The following is an 8,091-nucleotide window of genomic DNA, read 5'->3' as shown; positions in this document are numbered from 1 at the left end:
ATCCTCCAAATTTCTAATTCACTAGAACTGATTTGTGAAGCAGAAATCTATAATTTATTAAGCACATTAAGTGATTCCAATACAGGTAGTCTCAATACCATAAATCAATAATCAATGCCAATCTTGAAGAAACCCATAATTTTTGCCTCTGTCTAATGACAACATATCTACCACCAGAATAATGCCTGTACTTTTTATTCTGTTCAATCAATGTACTCACCAAAATAACAAGTGGCATGGAAGAGCTCATTATAAATTTGCTGAAGTGCTATAGTACTGTAGGTTATATTCACATCATGACCTAGGCACAAAATCTTTCTTGATTTCCTTAATGTGATTCCCTTTATATAGTTCTCCTCCATTAAATATATTGGTAAAACAAAGTTAATATACATTATTATTTTAAATATATTAATTATAGGTAATGTGAAATATTTTAGAATTATGAAGGTTTTTCTGGGCCAAATTTTAGAATTTCTATAACTAGACCTTAGTTTTCTCATACAGGTCTATCTGTACTTGGCAACTACTATTCAGAGAGCCAAAATCACATCTTGTCCTCATGGAAATACATTCATCATTTTCCATGTACTATCTAACACATTCCATTTCTCTTCCTCCATGTTGTGATAATTACCTAAAGGCTAATTACCTAATGCCTACCTAAAATAGATTATGATATTCTATTGCTACCAGTGCCACTGGTGCTGAGTCTACTAATTCCATACATGGAGAGTTTAGCTTTTTCATGTACTGTATCATAATCTCAGGCATGAACAATTAGTGTGGCTATTAATATATTCTATTTAAAAAAGTCTCTCTACTTTGATCGTTGGAACCAACACATAAAATCTTGGTTGGCAAGCATAATTCATTCCAGAAACTTGGTTATAATCCAAAGCACTTGTATATCAAAGTAAATTTCCCCAAAAGAAATAATGGAAACTCAGATGATTTATTCTACAACCCAAAAAATATTCATATAAAAATGATTACAATAGTATAATAAAATAAAAATAATAAAGAAAATTCAAAATATAAGGAAAAGTAAACAAATTAACCCACACTTATTTTTCAAAACCTTCGAGGCTGGTGTGAGAGAGACAAGAGAGAAGAGGGTTATTGTGTAGGATGACTTTCATTATCACTAACAGAATCACTGCTATCTATTGGCTCAATGGAATCTTTTTCTTTTCATGCGACTTTAACAAGAACCTATCCAATGACACTTGCTTTTGTCTCCTTTTGAGGATTTAGTGGAAATGTGATATTGCATTGTCATTAAACAGATTCATCGCTCTCACTGCTACAGCCTTATTTGGGTGGTGCTTTTCCACAAAATTTTGCAATGTTTCCCACATTTTACATGTGTCCCTAATCTCACTGAAGTGAGGATTCCTCCACCTTTTTCTCTTCCCCTGCAGGCGAGATTTCCTTCATAATCTCTTGCTGTTGCTCATGATGCAACAGTTGGATGTAACAGTCAGATGCCAGTTGTGGGCACCTTCCAACATTCTGAAAAATCACTGAATTCTGCGACCAAGCATCTAAGCATGGGAGACAATCACTTATAATCCCACAGCAAGCAAGAGAGAAGAACCATTGGCTCAGTTGTGATCATGTGACTTTCAGTGTTACATAGTACTCATATTGCAAGACATTGCTCATTTATCAAGTTAAAATTTATTAGAAATGTTTGCTCACCCACCGGAACACTTGCAGAACAAGTTATTTGCAATCCAAGGTTTTACTATACTTGGAATTCCCTCTTACCTCTACTTCTCTTCTCCCTTCCCCCTAAGGAGATATTCCATTTATATGCAAATCAGTCCTTACCAAGTTACTGCCCAGAACATCTACATGGTCACCCATATGTATATATCCCAAACGACAGATTTGCACAAGCTATGCCTCTGCTACATGTCTCTTGCCTCATATCTTACTACTATCCCAGAAAAAAAAAAAAAAAAAAAAAGATTAGCCATAGTCAACTTCTTCATTTACTCAAGTTCAGCAGTGTGATTAACTCTTTCAAATCTAAAATTTGGATATTTTTTCTTTATCTAGACTGATACAGATTTACCCATCTTCCTCATCCAAATTTCTACTTAGCTTTCAGGACTAAATTCAAATACCACTTCTGTGAAGTGCTCTTGGTGTCCTTTCTCTCCAGGGCTCCCACTGAGATTAGTTCATGTGTCCTGAAATCCAGCCCACATTCTTTTCACTAGCCAAGTCTTGAGCCCTGGTGAATGGAATCTGACAAAAAAAAAAAGTTGTTTTTTGCTCTTTTACACAGGTGAACCATCTACTTTAAAGTTCATTACAAAGGAGAGTGCTGTTTCACTCAAATTAGGTGCCCATATGGACTACTGGCAACCCAATATAACTTTCCTTCTTCTTTAACCACTCTGTCAGACATCATGAATAGATGGGGGGAATAATATGGATGTATACTGTATGTTGAAAGATAGAATGATGGGAGAATTTTGTATTTCTGTGTCTATATATAATAGCAGGAGCTTATTTTCTCCTATAAAATACATTTTTCAATTTTCATTTCTGTTTAATCATGTGGATGGTTAAGGAAGACTTTCTCAAGCTAATCTTCAAGGCTTTGCTTAATGCTGGTTAATTTAAAAAATATTGGTTTTGATTGAACTGTAAGTTCCCTGAGGGTAGCAGCCACAAACTCCTGAAATTGATATACTCTTGGTTGCTTGTGGAGAAAAAAAAAAAAGAGTAAAAACTAAATAAATAAAACAGACTGTGCTCCTCATACTAGCTTTCGGTTGCTGTGTAATAATTACAATAAATTTAGGAACTTAAAACAACACAACATTATTATCTCACAGTTTCTATGAGTCAGCAATCTAGAATCAGCTTAACTGGGTTCTTCCTTCAGACCTCACAAGGTTGTAATCAAAGTGTTAGCTGGGGCCACAGTTTTCATCATGAGTCTGAGATCATATTACAAATTCAACTTACAAGTTGTTAGCCAAATTCAGTTTCTTATTTTTTATTAAGTTTATTTGTTTATTTTTTGTGATCTCTATACCCAGCATGGATGCCCCAAGATCAAGGATCACAGGCTCTACTGACTGAGCCAGCCAGGTGCCCCACCAAATTCAGTTCCTTATGATTATATAACCAAGATCTCTGTTGTCTTGCTGTCCTGGAGACTTCTCTCAGCTCCTGGATGCCACCTCTCTATATAGTCTGCAAAATGACTGTTTCCCTCCTTTGAGGATAAATAGGTAAAAGAAAGGAACAATGAAACAAACAAACAAAAAAATCTCTGCTTTTAAAAGGCTCACCAGGGGTGCCTGGTGGCTCAGTGGGTTAAGCCTCTGATTTTGGCTCAGGTCATGATCTTGCATACTGTGAGTTCAAGCCCACGTTGGGCTCTCCGCTGACAGCTCAGAGCCTGAAGCCTGCTTCATATTCTGTGTCTCCCTCCCTCTCTCTCTTCCCCGCCCCCCGCTTGCTCTCTGCCTCTCTCTCTGTCTCAAAGATAAATAAACAATAAACAAGAACTAAAAAAAAGCCATGTGAAAGATCCCAGTGTTTTCTGTTCTTAAAGTAATAAGAAATGAAATATTTCAATGAACAGTACATCATAATCTGAATTCCCTAGAGTCTGAAATAGGTTTATCTGACAATGCTTTCTTGAGGTTTCAGTCCAAAAGAAGCAAGGGGAAAGAAAAGGGGTAAGTAAGGAAAGAAAAGAGCAAAAGTCAATATAAGATGTCTGTAAGTGATAGGGTTCCAACTTCAAAACAAAATACTTCCAATTTCCTGGTTACACAAGACTGTACCTAAGAGGCTGTATGGGGTCACTGAGTCTAGAAGCACCGTCTTCTCTCTGGAATAAGAAACAATCAATTTGCCTGCTGGATTCATGTGATATTCTGAATCTTGATTTGTTAACATTTATTGCATATGTCAGTTACTCTCATCTTCCTGGCCCCTCCGTGCAGCCTCTGGAGAAGACAAAGCTTTTCTGGATCTGACAGGAGGGCTGGAGCTGAAAATGTGTTGCCTTTCAACAAGAGCCAGCACGAGGGCCATGCAGAACACGGGTCTTCACCCAAAGGGGAGGCTGAGACCAACAGTGGTGCTGAGATGAGCAATGAAAGCATCAGGACTTGGGGAAAGCAGTGATTATTCTAGCAGGAAGCATGGCCGGTGATCCAAGCTAAAGGTACAAGTGAGACCAAAAACTGAATCAGAGGGTTCATAACCTAGGTCCCATTTAAAACATGATACAATTTATTTTGCATTTGAAAGATTACTTTCCAGGCTATGGATGGGGGGGGGAGGATCAATAGGGGTTCAGAGAAGATGGGGATAAGACTATTGCAGCAGTCCAAGTGAGAAAATAAGATAGTGTGGTAGTGAAGACAGGGGAGAAGAGTAGGAATCTGTAGACTGCAGGGAAGCAACATGAATGTTTCTTCATGTTTTTTTCATGGTCAAGGTTTTCTGAGCATAGGGAACTGGAACCTCACTTAAAAGAGAATCCTTATAAGTTAAAGGTGACTAAATAGCAAGGTTGAGGAGTGTGAAACATCCAAGAGATTTCAGAGATTTTTCTCCCTAGAGCTATATGCTTATGTTTCAAAGGGCAATGAAACTCAGATGAGCCATTTCCATTCCAAATGATGGTAAGATATTAGAAAGGCAGATTTCTCCAATACCCTCCCAGCCCCCCAGCTCTCTTCTCTCAGAGGGAAAGGAGTGGGAGCTGTCTAGATCTTCTATAAGTTCCCAGAGTCCTAATTTCAGGGTTCCTTTCTTTATTGCAAAAAAATCCCTTTTACATGTTCAAGGTGACATCTGGCTGTCACTACACAACCATAAAAGGGGAGAATGGGGTGTGGGGAACCAATCTCTACTAACTCTATCTCTCAGCTGAAAACCTAGTGTTTGCTTTTAGGACAAGATAAATACATATATTTATCACAGACCAACAATTATTTAGTAGATAAGATAAACAACATTGGGTAATGATTCAGAGATAAGAGTTCTTTCATTCTTTTCAAGGTATGTGTTGGGCACAACTATTGCCACATACAGCCATGAACATAACTGAAAATACCTCTGACCTGACAAAACTTACGATGCAGCTAATGGAGTAACATTAGCATCAAAATTTTATTTTACTCACTGATGCAGCAGTCAATTAGTAGATTACATGGATGGGAAAATATGACTTAAGATGCTTTAAGTTCAATATTAGAATATCAGCTGCCACTTCTAGCTATCTTTTCTGTTAAGAATTGAGATTGTCTTGGGGTGCCTGGGTGGCTTAGTTGGTTCAGCTATGGACTGTTGGTTTCCACTCAGGTCATGATCTTGCAGTTTCATGAGTTTGAGCCCTATGTAGGGCTCTGTGCTGGCAGAGCAGAGCCTGCTTGGGATTCTCTCTCTCTCTCTTTGCTCCTCCCCTACTTGCACCAACTCTGTTTGTCTCAAAATAAATAAATAAGCTTAAAAAAAAGAATCGAAACTGTCTCACACAGCTACTCATCAAAGTAATAAAACTTCCCTCAACATTTAAAAGATATGTATTTCAAGCAATGCCAAAAACTTAGTTGAAGAAGTAGGGGCAGGTTGATTTCAGCTCCAGAAGAGCTGGCTTTGTGTCTTCTTTAAGACGTTCTAGATATCTCAGATGTGTTCCAATCAAAGCAGAGACTCATAATGAACAATTTCATCTTTTTCACTATTTCTATGAATACAGGGTATATAATTGAAAGCAAAATTTATAGTCATATAGGATTGCATAACCCTTTTATCAACCTTATTTGAGAATTTCCATTAAATACTTCTTTTAAGCACCTTGGTGGGAATTTGAGTGCAACCACCCATCTTTAGGAACTGTAACTGAAACTTGTTCCAATGTCATTGCCAATATGTCAAGAATGATGCCTGGGTTTTGTATAGGGACTAGAAATATTTATGGAGATGGGGAGTACTGAGGAAGATCCAGTTTGGTGAAAAGAAGTGCCTAAACTTAGATTTTGATAAGTAGGCTGTCTTTCTTTGTTGGTTTACTTGCTTTGGTGCTAGAATTCATTCTTACCCCTTTAACAAAGACCTACACATAGGGGTCACTCTTAATAAATGTTAGTAGACATAAGTTCCATCATCCTTTACCACGCAAGAAACATGGTTATATTATAACCATTCCAAGTCCTTAATTTGGCAGAGGTTTCTATACAACATGCTACATGAGAACACAGTGTCAGCTCCTCTGCTGTGTCCTGAATTTGTCATCTCTCTACTAGTCCCTCCTTGGCATTTTTGTTCTCCCTAATATATCATTAATGTATGGATATCGACCCAGTAGTACAGTGGTACAGTGAAGACCTCTCTTCCCTGAGCTAATCAGAGTTTGTTTTCCATGATACCTCTAAGCCAAAGGCTTAGATGAAGGCTTAGATGAACCATAAAACTGAAGACTGAACGTGGTATCTCTGAGTTAAAAAAAAAAAAGGCAGGAGAGGACTTCTTACAAAGTTTGTCTGACTGAGGGGCACATGAGTGGCTCAGTCGGTTGAGAATTTGACTCTTGGTTTTTTGGCTTAGGTCATGATCTCACAGTTTTTTGGGTTCAAGGCCCATGCAGGCTTCATGCTAAGAGCACGGACCCTGCCTGGAATTCTCTCTACCTTTCTCTCTGACCCTTCCCTGTTCATGCTGTCTCTGTCACTCTCAAAATAAATACATTAAAAAAAAAAAAAGCTTACGTGATTGGTATTTCTAAAACTTTAATCTTATTTCTTCATCTAAAAGGTTGTTTATTATTAATTTTTAGCAGGATAGTCTCATTCACCAATTCTGATTAAAAGAAAACTTCACCCAACTTGTGGAAGCCCCACTCTCCTTTCACAGAAACTGGCTTGTCTTAGGATTTCTCTCCCTTTGTCTTCTACTTGAAATTAGGCAAGAAATATGAATGACTTTAGCAGGATGCCAAGGGAATGCTCTACCACCTCAATTTTGGCAAGACATGTTAGGTAGTCTTGGACGCTCCACCTCCAGGTACTATTAAGTTGTTCATGTCAGCACGAATAATAAACTTGCCATGTTTCTTTCCACTTTCAGTATTCTGGTAAGCAATGATTGGGCAACCTATACACATTCACCCACACCCTTCCTGGCAGCTAATAATACCCAGAATATGTTATAAATCCACATCTAAAAAAAGGTTTATTCACTTAATGCACAGGTCCTTCTGCCCACGTCGAAGTGTTACCTACATTATTATGCAAATAAGCTTCTATATGGAGATACTGTTTAGAGACTTCCTAAAATTTTTCTAACATAAACCATCATGCACTCTCAGTTTCTATAAGTGGAACTGAGGTAGTGTGTTGTATAAGCCTCTATCTTCCTCTCTCTGGAGAACAATGTGACTATCACAACCCCCATTGAGCATACTGCTAGGGATTGGTTTGTCCTATCAGTTTGCAGTTTTCTTCATTTATTCTTGGTTGGGCACCCATTGAACTTCCAAAGTCTCTGATATTATGTGTTATAAGTCCTTGGGGAACCTGAATAGACAGACCCCTCTTAAAGGTTGTTTTTATTGTGTTACTATTTTGTCAGTTATAATCATTATAGTCCCAGTATAACGTTGAAAATTATTTAGAATGGGGCACATTTTTGCCACCAAAAATATTTATCCCTATATTCTTATTAAAGCAATGATATAAATGTCTTAGAGTAACATACTGTCCCCTTTTAAGGCCATTAACTGTAGGATTTTGTGAGAAATGCTTTTGACTAAGGGTCTGGACAGATTTAGTTCAGCTCTTCTACTAATCAATTTTGTATTACTAAATATGTACTTTTTTCTCTTGGTTGTATTTCTCTTGTTGCTTTGCTGGTCTTTGGGGATTACTGTGAAGAAAAATATAGCTGGTGGGATAATGCTTTGAAACAGCAATATGAAAATTCAAAGTAGAATCACCATTTTCTATTTATATTCTATAACTTAAACTGACACCCCTCTCAGAACACATATAAACCCATCCTCCCTCACACATATTTTCATGCAGTTAGCTTCTCTCCAACACTTCT

Source organism: Lynx canadensis, chromosome A3 (assembly GCF_007474595.2).
Source record: "Lynx canadensis isolate LIC74 chromosome A3, mLynCan4.pri.v2, whole genome shotgun sequence".
In the NCBI taxonomy this organism is placed as follows: Eukaryota; Metazoa; Chordata; class Mammalia; order Carnivora; family Felidae; genus Lynx; species Lynx canadensis.
Note: the sequence above shows the minus strand (reverse complement) of the source record.